Below are 18,227 nucleotides of genomic sequence, written 5' to 3'. Positions count from 1 at the left end.
TTTCTTGTGCCTCCTCTGAGGCCACACCTGACTGACCACAGAACGGTCTTCAATGTAGTTATCAGCTTACAACTGTCCTTAAATCAACTTCTGGCTAAAGCTATTTCACTCAACCCATGTTCTTCCCTTTCTTGGTCTTCTGCCTTTGCTTGATATTGTATCAAATCTGGTGTGTGAAAAGTAACTTTGAGTTTTTGCTGTCGAAAAATGTTTTTAATTTTACATTCATAGTCTTAATCAATAATTTGTCAGTTCAAAGTAATTTTCCAACTGTGCACTTGAGGCATTGGTCCAGGGACAGTGATGAGAAGTCCGATGGCAGTGTGATTCTTCTTTTTTTAACTCAGGTTTTTTTTTTCATGATTTATTTTATTTTAATTTTTATTTTTTTTAAAGATTTTATTTATTTATTAGACAGAGAGAGAGAGATCACAAGTAGGTAGAGAGGCAGGCAGAGAGAGAGGGGGAAGCAGGCCCCCTGCTGAGCTGAGAGCCCGATGTGGGGCTCAATCCCAGGACCCTGAGATCATGACCTGAGCCAAAGGCAGAGGCTTAACCCACTGAGCCACCCAGGTGCCCCGATTTATTTTATTTTTATTTTATTTTTTTAAGTATGCTCCACACACAATGTGGGGCTTGAACTCACGATCCTGAGATCAAAAGTCACATGCTCTACTGACTGAGCCAGCCACGTGCCCCGACAGTGTAATTCTTATTTCTTGTACATAAACTCTAGTTATTTCTGAGATCTTTCAGAATATTATGACTTGGAAGTAGTAAAATTGTTGAGGCTGTGTCTAGATGTAGGTCTTTTCTATTAATCTTGCTCAGCATTCTGTAGATTCTTCAGCCTAAGGATGCATGTTTTTTTTTCCTTCTCAGCTTTGGAAAGTTTTCTTCTATTATTTCTTTGACAAGTTCCTCCCTCCTATTTTTTATTCTTTCCTGGAGTATCTATTTTTTCCTGTCATATTTTCTTTTTCTTTTTTAGAAAAATATTTTATTTGAGAGAATGAGTGAGAGACAGAACACAAGCAGAGGGAACAGCAGAGACAGAGGGAGAAGCAGGCTCCCCACAAAGCAGGAAGCCTGATGTGGGGTTCAATCCCAGGATCCCAGGATCACGACCTGAGCCAAAGGCAGATGCTTAACCAGCCAAGCCACCCAGGCAACCCTCCTCTCATTTTCTGTCAATTTGCTCTATATTTCTATGACATTCCAGTATTATTTTCAACCTCTCTTAACTTAAAACTTCTCTAATCAAAATTTTATTTATTTATTTTTAAAGATTTTATTTATTTGAAAGAGAAAGAGAGAGAGAGAGAGAGAGAGGGAGCATGAGATGGGGGAGGGTCAGAGGAAGAAGCAGGCTCCCTACCGAGCAGGAAGCCTGATGCGGGACTGATCCCGCAACTCCAGAATCATGACCTAACTGGAAGGCAGCTGCTGCCTAACCAACTGAACCACCCAGGCGCCCTCTAATCAATTTTTAAATTTGCAAATGCTTTCTTACTCTTGATAATTCAGATATATTTTCTCAAATTCTTCTAAAATATAGCCATTACTTTTCTTAAAGATTTATTTCCTAAAGATTTCCTCCATGGTAAGTTGGTCTGCTGTTTTACCTTGTTCTTTCCTTCAAGGTACCTGGTCTACTTTGCTCGAATGTCTGATATTAGGCTAGAGATATCTATCTCTCCTGCAATGGCTAAATGAGCTCTCTCTCTCTCTCTCTCTCTTTTTTTTTTTTTGGAGGAGGGGTTAACTCTGGATTGCCAACAACACACCAGTGCTTCTAGTCCTTTCTGGTAACTCCTTCAATTTCTCTAGAGATAATCTCTCCAATTTTTTTTTTTAAATCTAGGTTATTTGGAACTTCAGAATGAGAGAGGGGGCAGGGTATCAAATCATACAGCTGTTCTTGAGACAGGAAATTACCACTTGTCCAGTTTTGGTGTAGAATCAAAGAAGAATATACACAATTATCTAGAAAAGCTATTTTTTAAAAGATTTTATTTATTTATTTGACAGAGAGAGAGATTACAAGTAGGCAGAGAGGCAGGCAGAGAGAGGGGGGGAAGCAGGCTCCCTGCTGAGCAGAGAGCCCGATGTGGGGCTCAGTCCCAGGACCCTGAAATCATGACCTGAGCCGAAGGCAGAGGCTTAACCCACTGAGACACCCAGATGCCCCTGGAAAAGCTATTAAGCTACTTTTTTCCTACCAATTACATAGTTGTGTGAGGTTGGATTTTCTTTATAATTTCAACCAGAGCAAGAGATGACTAAAGATTGAATTTTTCATAAACTATTGGGACTTCATCAAGATCAAAAGCTTTTGCACAGCAAAGGAAACAGTTAACAAAACCAAAAGACAACTGACAGAATGGGAGAAGATATTTGCAAACGACATATCAGATAAAGGGCTAGTATCCAAAATCTATAAAGAGCTTATCAAACTCAACACCCAAAGAACAAATAATCCAATCAAGAAATGGGCAGAGGACATGAACAGACATTTCTGCAAAGACATCCAGATGGCCAACAGACACATGAAAAAGTGTTCCACATCACTCGGCATCAGGGAAATGCAAATCAAAACCACAATGAGATACCACCTCACACCAGTCAGAATGGCTAAAATTAAAAAGTCAGGAAATGACAGATGCTGGCGAGGATGTGGAGAAAGGGGAACCCTCCTACACCATTGGTGGGAATGCAAGCTGGTGGAACCACTCTGGAAAACAGCATGGAGGTTCCTCAAAAAGTTGAAAATAGAGCTACCCTATGACCCAGCAATTGCACTACTGGGTATTTACCCTAAAGATACAAACATAGTGATCTGAAGGGGCACGTGCACCCGAATGTTTATAGCAGCAATGTCCACAACAGTCAAACTATGGAAAGAACCTAGATGCCCATCAACAGATGAGTGGATAAAGAATCTGTGGTATATATATACAATGGAATACTATGCAGCCATCAAAAGAAATGAAATCTTGCCATTTGTGACAACATGGATGGAACTAGAGGGTATTATACTTGGCAAAATAAGTGAATCGGAGAAAGACAGCTAACATATGATTTCCCTGATATGAGGAAGTGGAGATGTAACGTGGGGGGTTTGGGGGGTAGGAAAAGAATAAATGAAACAAGATGGGACTGGGAGGGAGACAAACCATAAGAGACTCTTAATGTCACAAAACAAACTGAGGGTGGCCAGGGGGAGGGGGGTCGGGAGAGGGTGGTGGGGTTATGGACATTGGGGAGGGTATGTGCTATGGTGAGTGCTGTGAAGTGTGTAAACCTGGCGATTCACAGACCTGTACCCCTGGGGCTAATAATACATTATATGTTTATTAAAAATTTTAAAAATAAAAAAAAAGAAATACAAAAATTAAGTATCCCTCAGCTTAGGTTTCTGCTGTAATTAGCTTCTGGTTTTCATCCTCTGAGTCATATTTTTTCTTTTGCTTCGGAGTGTTTCATTTGGGGAGTATCTTTTCTGTATTGAAAGCCATCTGAAATATGTTTTTAAAGTAAGCAGGGTATTAACAATAAAAAATGAAATTAAAAAAAAGATCGAATTTTTCAGAGTATAAAGGGGTTCTGAGATTTTAAAAAAAAAAAAAGTTTGGGAACAGCTTCGTTAGAAGAACAGATGGAAAGAGACTGCGGCCATTGTAGCTAGATCTGTAAGGCAGAATGTGCCCTACAGTTATCCAGAAAGAGCAATGGGATTCAGAGCATATGACCAAATAGACCTCATTTTGAGAGGGAAATCAGAATGGATGGAAGTTCTCATCTCTTAGTTTCCTCAGCATGAATATAGAAAGTAAATGAGAATCCCCTGTGGGTAGGTATAGTTTTAAAAAGAACCAATACTTAGTTAATACTATAATTATCTTTTCCTGCAAACAACTCCTATTGTTTTCAAAACTACACATTATTTAAAAAAAAAAAGGAAACAATTTATCTGATGATATGCAGAAGATATACTGATGCAAAAAACAACATTGGTGAGATAAGTAATGACTGAAACTGAGAAATGGGGACATGCCATTGTCTAGAGCAGCTTTCCTTAATCTTTTAAAACCCATGCCCTGTTTTCATAAACATAAAAATCCCACCACCATCTGTCCTCTCAAGAGTTGTCATAGCAATACAATGCTCTCAAGGCAGACTCAATGCACAATGCCAAGTACAGTAGTGTAGAGGCAGTTTTAAGAAGGGCTTTAACAATAGAGTCTAGTTCTTAGATGGATGGTCTGGCTAAATCTAAGAGAAAATTCAAGAGTTCACAGAATACAGCTTTGTGCCCAAGCCCAATTATTTTTATAGAGATCATAAAAAATTAGTAGTTGTAAATAACTATTTATTAAATCCAACATCATTTACTAACATAAGAGTGATAACTGTAATAGCTACAAATGAAAGCTACTGTGTTATACGATTTTAGAATGATACTATCTTTGTCTTCACCTTCACAAGAAGCTGAGTAACATATAATGTGTAACATACAAGAAGCCATATAATGTATTAGGTCACCGAGCACGGACCTGAAAGCCAGATACTGCTACACTGACATTTTAAAGAATTAAAAAGTGCTTCACTAGACAAAATTCTTTAGGAAGTCATCTAGTATATATGGAATGTCCGGCCTAAGAATCAAGACATCATGAACTAAAGAAGCATCAAGTTACAAATGTCTATAATTAATCCATTCAATAGCAGAATCTCATCTGATCTTCCCAAATTTTACAGTACAAACAAAACTACTATCCTTTGTTTAATGCATGGATTAACATTTTAAACTTAATTTTTTTGTTTTGACAATGGTAAATCATTATTGAAAGATATTAAAGACATATAGACATTAAATAGTAAGCAATACCATGCTTATGGGTAGGAGGATTCAATATTAAAACTGTATCAGCACTCCAAAAATGTATCTGTAAATTAAATGTACTTCCAACATAAAAATCCTAAGAAAGTTTCTTTTAAATAAGTCTCTTTATTTTGACAATTAGATACATGGATAAAATTTCTGTTATATAGTATTATATTGTCCATGCTATTCTATTTATTTATTACTTTTATTTATTATTTTATTTTATTATTATTAATTGATTTATTTTTATTTATTTTAAAAGTTTATTTCCTCTAAACCTTTTTTTCCTCTATAACCTATTTTTGAAAAAGATCTTACTTGTTTGACAAAGGAGAGACAATGCATGCTAAAGAGCGTCAGCAGGGGGAGCAGCAGAGGGAGCTGGAGAAGCAAGCTCCCCACTGAGCAGGGAACCCAAGACAGGCCTTGATCCCAGGACCCTGAGATCATAACCTGAGCCAAAGGCAGATGCTTAACTAACTGAGTCGCCAGTCGCCCCTATAACCTACTTAAAAAAAAAAAAAAGATGTATTTATTTATTTATTTGTTTGTTTGAGAGAGAGAGAGAATGTGAGCCGGGAGGGGAAGAGGAGCAGAAGGAGAGGGAGAGAAGTTCAAGCAGACTCCCCACTGAGTGCAGAGCCTGGAGCAGGGCTCCATCCCAAGACCCTAAGATCAGGACCTGAGCTAAAATCAAGAGTTGGATGTTTAAGCAACTTAGACATTCAGGTACCTCTACAGCTTATTTCTTAAGACTTTTTTTTTTTTTTTAAAGATTTTATTTATTTCTTTGACAGAGACAGATCACAAGCAGGCAGAGAGGCAGGCAGAGAGAGGAGGAAGTAAGCTCCCTGCTGAGCAGAGAGCCCGATGTGGGACTCAATCCCAGGACCCTGAGATCATGACCTGAGCTGAAGGCAGAGGCTTTATTTAACCCACTGAGCCACCCAGGCGCTCCGCAGACTTTTTTTTTTAAAACAAATGTTTGTACAGAAAAATGGAAAGGACAGTACAGAGTACAGTACCCCTATACCTAGTTTCCCTCTATTATTAACATCTTATATAGTATGGTATATTTCTTATAATTAGGGGACTAATATTGATACATACTATTAAATAATATCCACAGTTAACTCAGATTTCTATAGTATTTACCTAATATCTTTGTCCCGTTCCAAGATCCCATTTAGGATGCCACACTAAATTTAGCCATCATATCTCTTTAGGCTTTTCATGGCTGTGGCAGTTTTTCAGTTTTCCTAGTTTTTGATGACTTTGACAGTTTTGAGTAGTACTAGTCAGATATTTCATAGGATGCACTGCTTTTAGAATATGTTTGATGTTTTTCTCACAATAAGATTCAGGTTATAGGTTATTGGGAGGAAGATCATAGAGATAAAGTGCTATTTTCATCAAACAGGATCGAAGGTACACACTGCCAACAAGGCTTATCACTGCTTATATTGACCTTAATCACCTGGCTGAAACAGTGTATGTCAGATTTCTCCACTGCAAAGTCACTCTCTTCCCACCCTCCCAGAGGGAAGTCACTATGAGTAGCCCATACCCTCGCCGGGTGCAGTTATGCTCCCCCTCCTTGAGGGCAGAGTATCTACATAGTTTATTTAAATTCTGTCTTAGTGATCTGTCTCTTCTCTTCCACTAGTTAACTTATTTAATCAATTATTTATATCAATATAGATTCATAAATATCTATTTTATACTCTTGGTTATAATCCATTACTACTTCATTCTGTTGGTTATTTTTTCCAGCTTTTGCCACCAGCAGCTCTTTCAGTTGGTTCCTGTGTAAAGCTGACACACACACACCAATATGAGTTTTTTGTTGTTGTTTTTAGCACTTCCTTACCTTTTGGCACTTTAACATGTTCCGGACTTAACTTCTATATTTCCTGCCTCAGTGTTAGAACCAGCTGTTCTTCCAAGAAGCCTGGCTCCTTTTATTAGAGAATGATGTGAGAAACCAAGATCTGAGTGCAAAGTGTGCTCATAGTACTGGGGCAAGATCCCCTTTTAAAATGTCTTTTTAAAAGGCAGAAGATATATAGGACATATACTATAAACAAACTCAAAGTTCTTTCTTGGATACAGAAGAGGAACTAATGTACATGAGTAATTTTAAAAATTCCTTTCAATTCAGGACCCTTGCTTTGGCTGGGGCTCACATACAAATATAAAAGCAAAATAACTTCATAATGCAATTCCCGAAACTGTTTTTTTTTAAAGGTTTTATTTACTTATTTGACAGAAAGAAAGAGAGAGAGCGTGCACATGCACACAAGCAGGGGGAGCTGTAGATGGAGAGGGAGAAGCAGACTCCCCATACAGCAGGGAGCCCAGTGGGGGGCTCTATCCCAGAACCCTGGGATCACAACCTGAGCCACCCAGGTGCCCCCCAAAACTATTTTTATGACAACCTAAGGGACTTGTAAATAACAAGCAATTTACTTTAAGAAACGTGGGGTCAATTATCATTTCTAAGAATAAGATCCAATGGGTATCACAAAAGAGAATTCTTTTTAAAAAGGTTAATTTGGAGTAAAGGTATAGCTATTCAATTTCTCAAAGATATACCTGAGTTAAGTGATGAACTTAACTTTTTGGAAAGTTCCTTTTTGGAAAAAAAAAAATCACCTTAATTAAAAAACAATTGCCTAACATAGCTTTTGTGGAAAAACAATAACAACAACAAAACAGTTTTGGGAATTGCAAATTGTCTTGGTAATTGAAATTGTTCCTGAATGGGATGCCTGTGTGGCTCAGATGATTAAGTAAGTGTCTGCCTTCGGCTCAGGTCATGATCACCAGGTCCTAGAATCAAGCCCCACTTTAGGCTCAGAGCTCAGCAGGGAGTCTGCTTATATCTCACCCTCTGCCTCTCCCCCTGCTTGTGCTCTCTATGTCTGTCTGTCTCTCAAATATTAAATAAAATCTAAAAAAAAAAAGAAATAAAGAAACTATTTTTGAATATTACTCTATGACTCATATTTGATATATGTAATAGATTACGGTGGGCTAAAAGTAAAGGATATTTAATGACTATCCTTGAAGAAAATTAGGCATATATGACTCTAGACTTGGGTGTCCTTAAGTACTTGTTGGGTAACAATTATAAACATTTGAGCCAATCAAACAATTTCAGCAAAATAAAACCAAATTAAAAAAAGCTTATATCTCTTGACATATCAATTCTGGCATATGTATTAAATCAATGCAAAAACTGGATTTGGTGGAGACCATAATTTATCTAAATAATACGCATAGTTTTCTTAAATACTATCAGTATTTTAAAAGGAAAAGATGGAAAATCGTATTTGTCAATAAGGATTTAAAAATAAATATTTACTACAGGATACAAAATTAATATATAGAAATCTGTTGCATTTCTATACACTAATAATGATACAGCAGAAAGAGAAATTAAGAAAACAATTCCATTTACAATTGTACCAAAAAGAATAAAATACTAAGGAATTAACTTAACCAAGGGGGTTAAAGACCTATACCCTGTAAACTATAAAAGACTGATGAAAGAAATTGAAAATGACAAATACAAATGGAAAGACAAACCACGGAAGAATTAATATTGTTAAAATGTTCATACTACCCGAAGCAAAAACATACTGAGCACAATCCCTATCAAAATAATAATAGTGTTTTTCACAAAACTAGAACAAATAATCTTAAAATTTGCATGGAACCACAAAAGACCTTCAAGAGCCCAAACAATCCTGAGAAAGAAAAACAAAGCTGAAGGTATCATAATCCCAGATTTCAAGTAATACTACAAAGCTATAGTAACCAAAACAATATGATACTGGCACAAAAACAGACCCATAGATGAATGGAACAAAACAGGGAGCCCAGAAATAAAGTCACACCTATATGGTCAGCTAATCTACAAACAGAGATGGCAAGAATATAAATGGAGGGGCGCCTGGGTGGCTCAGTCTGTTTAAGCATGATCTGAGGTCAAGATTTCAGGGTTATGAGATCTAGCCCTGCGTGGGGCTCTGCATTGGGCGTGGAGCCTGCTTAAGATTCACTCTCTGCCTCTGTCCCTCCAATCCCCCACGAAAGAATATAAATGGGAAAAAGACAGTTTCTTCAATAAATAGTGCTGGGAAAATGGGGCAGCTACATGCAAAAGAATGAAACTGGATAGCTTTCTTACACCATACACAAAAATAAACTCAAAATGGATGAAAGACCTAAATGTGAGACCTGAAACCAGAAAGGTCCTAGAAGAAAAAACAGGCAATAACCTTTTGGACATTGCCCTTAGCAACATTTTTCTATATACGTCTGTCTCCTGAGGCAAGGGAGACAAAACTAAAAACAAACTGGCAGGACTACACCAAAATAAAAAGATTTTGCAAAACAAAGGAAACCACCAACAAAACAAAAAAGGCAACCTAGCAAACAGGAGAAGATATTTGCAAATAAAATGTCTGATAAGGGGTGAATATCTAAAATATATAAAGAACTGTACAACTCAACACCAAATAATAATAATCCATTTAAAAATGGGCAAGGGACTTGAAGAGACATTTTTCCAAAGACATCCAGATGGCCAATAGACACATGAAAAGATGCTCAACATCACCAGTCATGAGGGAAATGCAAATCAAAACCACAATGAGATATCATTTCATATCAGTTAGAATGGTTAGTATCAAAAAGACAAATAACAAGTGTTGGAAAGGATGTGGGAAAAAGGGAACTCTCCTGCACTGTTGCCGGGAATGTAAATTGATGTGGCCGCTGTGGGAAACAATATGGAGGTTACTAAAAAAATACAACTATAAATACCATATATCCAATTATTCTATTTACTGGGCCAAAGAAAACAAAAAACACTAATTAAAAAAGATATATGCACCCCTGTTCATTACAGCATTATTTACAATAGCCGAGATGTAGAAGCAACCAAGTATCTATTGATAGATGAATGGAGGAAGAAGAGTAGTCTTACACACATGTATCTAATGGAATATTATACTCAGTCATAAAAAAGAATTTGCAACAACACAGACGGACCTAGAGGTTATTATGTTAAGTAAAAGAAGTCAGAGAAAAACAAACACCATAAGATTTCACTTCTATGTGGAATCTGAAAAACAAACACAGAAACAAAAAAGCAACAATAGACTCATAAATACAGAGGACATACTGGTGGTTACCAGAGGCGAAGTGGTGGGGGTATGGGCCAAATGACTGAAGGGGAATGGGAGGTACAGACTTCCATTTAACGGAGTGAATAAGTCACAAGGATGAAAGGCACAGCATAGGGAATATAGTCAATGGTACTGAAATAGCATTTATAGTGACAGGTGGTAGCTACACTGGTAGTGAGCATAGCATCATGTTGTCAATTCACTATACTGTCTACCTGAAACTAATGTAATACTCTATCAACTATACCTCAATAAATGTAAATAAATAAAAAAAATTTTTTTAAATTATGTTATGTTTGGTTAGGGTCCCAAAGTCATTTATTTCAACAAAGGTGTTTTCCGCTGTACTCTAATTTATTCATATTTTCCTGAACTAGGAATGTAATTTGATTTTGTCTAAAAATAACTAAGAAAACAAATATTTACCACACTAGGATTTGGATGAACTCTTAGCACATATTTGTTCTCTAATATTAGAGAGTAACAAGTGTTGGTGTGAAGCAAGACAGAAATCCATTCTGTGCGGTAGCCAATGGATATACCTAGATATGATCTGAGCTATAAAAGGTAGAATCATAACAAAAAGCCTGGACGGGGGCACCTGGGTGGCTCAGTGGGTTAAAGCCTCTGCCTTCGGCTCAGGTCATGATCCCAGAGTCCTGGGATTGAGCCCCACATCAGGCTCTCTGCTCAGCGGGTAGCCTGTTTTCCCCCCAACTCCTGCCTCTCTCTCTCTCTCTGCCTGCCTCTCTGCCTACTTGTAATCTCTATCAAATGAATAAATAAAATCTTAAAAAAAAAAAAAAAAAAAAGCCTGGATGTCCTAAAAGGAAAGGGCTGCGCCCCAGTCAAGTTGGTATTAGAACCATAGCCATGAGTTGAAAGAGTTCAAGGAATTCATAAAGCAGATAAAGAACCAGGAATACAGAAGAAACATGCCATCAACAGGATGGCGGAGTCTCTGTCTTAAGGCTCAACATTTGACTTTGTGTTCCAAGTGTCAAGTGCATAACTGTCTCATCTTGTTTTCCTGGGTTTTGCAGGCACTGCCTCTTACCTGACACCCCCACCTTCTTTTGCCCTTTTCATAGGTTTTTCTCTCACCTGGGTGAGATCTGGGGTCTCTGAAATGGTGTGGCAAAATGGTTCAAGTTATTCTTGCTAAGCAGTTTTTTAGCAGGCTTCCTAGCCTAGTTTTAGAATCTATAATAATTTCATTAAGTACTAGAAGTGACTTCAGTCTCAGAAAGAATCTAGTATCTCCAAATCAACATTATCCAAACAGTACACCACTGAATTCCCAAAAGGAAGAAGAAGACTATACTTTGCTGCCCCAGGAGGAGAGAGGAAGTTTTCTTCTCCCCTGGCAACAGCCCAGACAATGAGAGACTGTCCCAATTCAGCCAATGAGAAGCCACTACACTTCCAACTCCTAGTTTACTCCAGCAGACTTTTTATTTACAAGAGTACTCCTAACTCTTCCCTGTCCTCTATAAAAGAGTGTTCCTCTCCTTTGTTTTCTGGACTTGCCTAGGGTTTTGCTGTAACTTTCATATCCCAAACTGCAAATCTCTGCTATTCCTAAATAAACCCATTTTTGCTTGTAAAAAAACCTGACAATTTTATTTTTACGGTTAATTGTAGAGTCTGTTTTATTATAAATCATTCCGTAATTTTCTAAAATGCATTTTAAACCACTATGTGATACTGTATGATTCCATTCATGTGAAATTATACAACAAGCAAAAACTAATCTAAGCGGATAAAGTCAGAAAAAGAGCCATAAAACAGGAATTACGGGTCAAGAACTATAAAGCAGACAAGTAAATAAGAAGAGAAGTCAAAGCAAGAAGCCATTTTAGTTTAGGTTAGATTTTGTTTAGGTGGGCCAAGTTGCTATTCTGGCCAGTGGCTCCTTTTCAGTTGTTAGGCTCACTTGTTTTCATTGCACATTATTCTAAAAGTGCAGGCTAACGCCCAAAATACAAAATAGAGCATTTTATTTATACAAAAACTTAATATTATCAATGGTCTGTTTCTGCACTTTAGGGCAGAAAATCTCAAGGGAAAAAGAGCAGCCTAATTTTTAACAGCTTTTTGGAGAAATAGTTTTCAAAAGTTAAGCCTGGTTGGAAAGTCTCTTATAAAGAGCACGTGCAAACCTAAAGGGAAGAAAAGAATCCTCTTATTAACTCCAGTATGTATGTATGTACGCTTGAAATTAATATACTGTGGCCAGAAAAGCAATGGCTGGTTGTCTAGTCTTTCTAGATGTTTTATTAAAACATTTATAAGGCTTTTTAAAATAAATAAGTGTGATTCTGATGCATGAACAGACATGGAGACCAATGGCATAGCACAGAAAACCCAGAAATGAAAGCAAAGTACATATGATACTGCTGGCATCTCAAGTCAGTGGAAGAAAGACTTAAATAGATAGTTTTATGACTTTATAAGTACTATTTAAATGAATAGTGGTAATTGTGTCAAAAAGAAACAACTGGATCCATAGTTCATACATAAATCAGGATGAATTCCAAATGTATTAGAGGGTTCTATGTAGATAAATAAACAAATAAAACCATACAAGTACTATCTGGGAGTAGGGGGAAAACCTGACTATGACTCAAAATCTAGAAATAATGAAAGGAAACACTGATAAAGTTGACTACACAAAATAAAAAAAAAAACTTTTCAGGATAAAAAATAGCAAAGAAAGGGCGCCTGGGTGGCTCAGTCCATCTGTCTTTGCATATGTCTTTGGCTCAGGTCATAGTCTTGGAGTCCTGGGATCAAGCCCTGAGTCAGGTTCCCTGCTCAGAGGAGAGTCTGCTTCTCCCTCTCCCTGCTCGTGCTCTCTCTCTCTTTGCCCTTCTCAAATAAATAAATAAAATCTTAAAAAAAAACCAAAAAAGGTTAAAATACAAATGAGCAACTGGGAAACAAAATTATAATTTATAACATAAATGTTGGCCTTATATGCCTAACATATTTTTAAACTTCTAAATAATAAATAAAAATACCAATAATCCAGGAGAAAAATGGGCAAAGATATGAACAATTCACAAAAAAAGTTAAGTATAAATAGCCCATAAACATATGAACAGATGCTCAACCTCACTGGTAATAAGAGAAATGAAAATTTAAAACTACACCATTTCCCTATCAAATTAACAAAAATCCAAAACTTTGGCAAATAATAGCAACAAAAGTTTGGCAACATAATTTTTTGGAAGTGTGGGGGAACAGGGCCTTGGTGAGAATGCAAATATTATGACTCTTTTGGAGGAGAACAGGATAATATCTAGCAATATTACATGGAATTGACTATTCAAGATTATTCATTATAATTTTATTTGTAATGACAAAAGATTGGAAATAACCCAAATATCCATCTATCAACAAATGAATACATAAAGTGTTTTAGCCAACAATGGGCTTCTATGTAGGTACCAAAAAAAAAAAAATTAATATGGAAGAAGTTCCAGGGCATTTAATTAAATTAAAATACAAAAACAAGAAAGAAAAAGCATGAAGCACAATGTTTTCTGTAATAAATGAATGTTTGTTTGTTTGTTTTTTAACAAATATAAATGCCTACGAAAGTTTTAAACAATGAGTATAGGTAGGATGAAACCATTTACCCGTTTCCTTGAGCCAATTCAGGTAAATTCAGGTTCAGGTTTATCCTACTGTCCTGGTTTAACTCTCAAAAATGTCTTAGTTTGGACAATAAGTTATATGGTCACATTATGTATAGAAGGAACAAAGTGGAAGTGACAGAGATAACTGCTTTACCACTGTTACATACATTTGTCTTTCTAATTATGTAAATATTTTACATAAACAACACACAACTCACAAGGGAAATAAACAATCCCTAAAAACTGAAAACTAACATAATGAACCTAATTTTAAATCAAGTCGGTCACATAACCACTCGCAGAAAATACTCCAACTGATTTCGGAAGACAGTATTTGGGCTTTACATCTTCAATACGTGTTCAAGGACAAAGGACAATCTTAACTGTCACTTAATAATCTCACTAATGTATTATAAATAAAGCATATAAGTAATATTAATGTTGTTAGAAAACAAAAATTTCAGTATGAAAGATTTACAGATGTAAAATCAAAAGGAATAAAGACCTGTCATCTTAAATTTGAATTGGCAATATTACTACAAACTCAAAAAGATTTTCCCTTATAACTATTTATTAGCTCTGCCCACTAAAAAGGGTTATAAGAAAGCTAGTAGCAGCAACAAGTAGTCCTAATGGCACGACTGTGGTCTCTGCCCACCATTTTCTTCTGTTGGGAACCAAAGTCCCCTGGGGAAATGGCTAATTACATATGTAAGATATATAAGATGAGCTTCGGACAGTCTCTAAAGCTAACAAAGAACATGTCAAAAGGATGTCAAAAAGCATGTCAAAAGGACTCAAGCACCAAGTTGAGGAAGCTCCTACTGACCAAAGATGAAACAATCTGAGCAAAAAGAATAATGGCAGCAACTGATTAAAACACTAAACATATGTAAAAAACCATGAGTTTACAATGATAGTTAAAATACCACCACCCTCATCCACACCCAACCTACCAAAAAGCAAAGCAAAAATGTATTTAACACTATTGGAATTTGCTAGGGCATGAAGTCAATACTCTGAAACTGAACAAAGATAATTACTTATCTTACTTTTTGTTTACATATCCTTTATTTCAGGGTAGCCAAAGGGCTCTAATAGATGTAAGAAAGTTCTTCTATACAGAATAATTCTAGCTAATAAATGCAGAAGGAAAGATAATAGATCATTATTTAATGAAATTGATAATGGCAAAGGTCATCAATGAAGGGTGAAACTACCAGGTGAAAGACTGATGGAAAACTTAGTACAAAAGGATCAGACTTTCACCATTTGAACCCAGAAATCAACTTTAACACCACTAAAAGGAGGACAACCAGACATTTTAAGTGTGTAATTTATGTACCCATCTCCCAAAAACTGAATCTGAATCTGATCAATTTTAAGATCTAATCTCCAATGTATAGGAAATAGAGAGGACAAAGTAACAAGTTAAATATGGGAAGCAATCAGCCAAATCCAGAAAGCGATATATTTTCCATCACAATTCACTAGTTTCTTCAACAAGTCTATAGAACCTTAAAAGGTGGTGAGGGAAGGAAGAATTGTTTTAGAATAAAAGAAACATAAGAAACCTAACAGTCTAAATACAGTAAGTGGACTGTGAGACCTTGATTTTATTAAAACAACTATAAACAACATTTAGTTGATTAGGGCAATCTGACTATGGACTAGATATTAAATGTTAAGGAAGTACTGCTACATATTTTAGGTGTGGTCATAACATTGTATGTGTAAGAAAATTTACTCTCTCTCTTTTTTTTAAGATGTATAACTAAGGGACTTAGGAGATGTACTGAAATTACTTTATAATACCCCAACAAAAGAAAGTGGCAGAGGGGTTGTGCAGATTTACAGACAGATGATTGAATGGATGAAAGAAGTATGGCTGCTGAAGCTGGGGAGTAGGTACCCAGAAGTTCATTGTACTCTCTTTGCGTACATTCAAGAAAAATGTACTTGTTTACATTCAAGTACACAAAAGAGTACTTTGTGTACTCTCTTTGTGTACTTCAAGAAAAGTAAAAACAAAGCGAACACTAAAATAAAACCAAAAAGGTGTAGGTAGGGATCCAGGATCCAAAAACTGCAGGATTTGAGTAATATGTTTAACAGCAAGTATAAAAATGAGCTACCTTAAGAGAAAATCAGAAAAGAGAAACGAATTCTCTTACGCAAGGTTGCTGGAGGAGAGCCTGCTAGACAAGTATGTGCTAAAAGTCCACCAAATGAGACCGGAAGGGAAGGCTAATTTAGGTCCTCTCAGAGACCTGTGCCTCACCCATGAAAAGTATGTGAAAAGTATGGCAGTCTTTCAATTTAGAAGGGAGGAGCAGCCACAGATTTACAGAGGACATTACAAGAACAGTTTACAAGAAAAAGAACACTGCTCTCCAGAAAGAACTGGAACATGGAAATTTTATCCTAGAGAGCAGAAAGATTAACTGAATTTTAAATGAGAGGTAAAGTTACATTATGAACTCCCTCAAAGTTTAAAACTAGTGATTAAATCCTCAGAGGTAAATAATATATATATACATATATATTTTTAAATGGAAACTAGCCTAGAAGCACACCAGTTGCTTCTAGAATTGTAGAGATACGACCATAGATAAGTGGTTCTTTCTCAACAGAACTATGTAAGTCTTTTCCTAGAAGAAGAGGTCAATGGGGTTGGGTTAGTTTGTGGAGCGCGTGTCTCTCGATCTCCAGGTTGTGAGTTCAAGCCCCATGTTGGAGTGGAGATCACTTAAAAAAATAAATCTTAAAAAAAAAAAAAAAAGCTGTTGGAGCGCCTGGATGGTTCAATCATTAAGTGTCTGCCTTTGGGTCAGGTCATGATCCCAGATCGAGCCCCCGCATTGGGCTCCCTGCTTAGTGGGGAGCCTGTTTCTCCCTCTCCCTCTGACTGCTGATTCCCCTGCTTGTGCTCTCTCTCTCTCTGTTAAATAAATAAATAAATAAATAAATAAAATTTAAAAAAATAAAAAAGAACAGTACGCTCCCCAAAAAGGACAAGCAGAAAAGGGTTCTTAGAAATTAAAAATGAAAGCCAAAATTTTAAACTCTAATACAAAGTCTAGAAGATTAAGAAAGCTTTCAGGAAGCATACTCCAATATAAAAAGACATAATAGTATTCTTCATTTAATAAACTAGTATTTATACATCATGCATCAAACTAACATGCAACACTAATTTATTCAATGGATTGCTAAAGTAATTACTGATTTAACTAAAAGTAGTGATAACTATATTGGGAAGATAAGAGATAAAGCTAAGTCATCAGCTGCCATAAAAAAAGTCCATGAATAGTTCCTAAAATCAAAGAATCAAGAGAACAGTATAGGGATATTATTTAAAATTAGGGAAGTAAGACCATACCAAAGACCTGGAAGTTGTTGTCTCTGACACAGGATCAAAGGGTTGGGAACAAGCATGCCAGGGGCTTGTTTTAGTACAACGTGCATGAACTTCACGTATGTACATATATCCCACTTTGATAAACATAGTAGTTAATTATAAAAGATCAAAATAATACCATTCTGTCCTTAAGGAGTTTATAGTCTGTTGAAAGAAACATGTTAAAAACAAGTATAGTAGCATGTAGCACATGACCTAACAGAAGCAGACAATCTGAATAACGTAGAGGATCCTATCTCAGTCAAAAAAGATGTTTGGGAGACAAGGGGACATTCGAATTGTGGTTTTAGAGGATGAAAAAGGGTTAACTCGTTGAAGAGAGGATGATGAGTGTTTCTCCCATCAGCAGTCTACACATGTAAATTTTCTTTCGAAAACACAAGTGATTCCATAAATGCACTTTTGCACACCTTGGTTTTTTTTTTTTTAAAGATTTATTTATTTATTTTAGAGAGACTGAGAGAAAGTGTGCAAGTGCAGGGAAGGGCAAAGGGAGAGGGAGACAGAATCTCAAACAGACTCCCCGCTGAGAGCAGAGCCCAGAGGGGGCCTTGATCCCATCACCCTGAGATCATGGCCCCAGCAGAAATCAAGAGTTGAAAGCCCAACCAACTGAGCCACGCAGGTGTGCTCCACTTTTTATTTAATACATCTTGGACACTATTCCTCAGCAAGCACTTAAAAATAACTTTCAGTTTCTCAAAAAAAAAAAAAAAAAGCTTTTAATTTCTCAAGCATCTCTTAGTTAAGTCTTTTTTTTTTTTTTTTTTTTAAGTGGCAGGGAGGGGCAGAAGGAGAGGGATGGAGAGAATCCCAAGCAGGCCCCAGCCCAGCATGGAGCCCAATAAGGGCTCAATCTCACCACCCAACGACCAAGACCCAAGAAAAATCAAGAGCTGGGAGCTTAAATGATTGAGCTACCCAGGCAACCCATAGTGAAATCTTATATAAAAGGAAGATAATCTATTTTTAATATATGAAGTACTTATCTCTATTTGGAACTATAACACATGCTTCTTATTAAAAGTTCAACAGTGTGAAATGTTAAAAATGAAAAGTAAAAAATTTCCATTGTT

The 18,227-nt window shown here is 36.4% G+C and overlaps 1 protein-coding gene across 2 annotated transcripts in view; it reads right to left on the bottom strand.

Moving 5' to 3' along the window:
- TWSG1 (twisted gastrulation BMP signaling modulator 1) overlaps window positions 1-18,227 on the bottom strand; it is a 67,549-nt gene that overhangs the window by 12,957 nt on the left and 36,365 nt on the right. The window lies entirely within an intron of this gene.

This window comes from Martes martes, assembly GCF_963455335.1.
Source record: "Martes martes genome assembly, chromosome: 13".
NCBI lineage: Eukaryota > Metazoa > Chordata > Mammalia > Carnivora > Mustelidae > Martes > Martes martes.
This window is presented reverse-complemented; position numbering and strand designations above follow the sequence as displayed.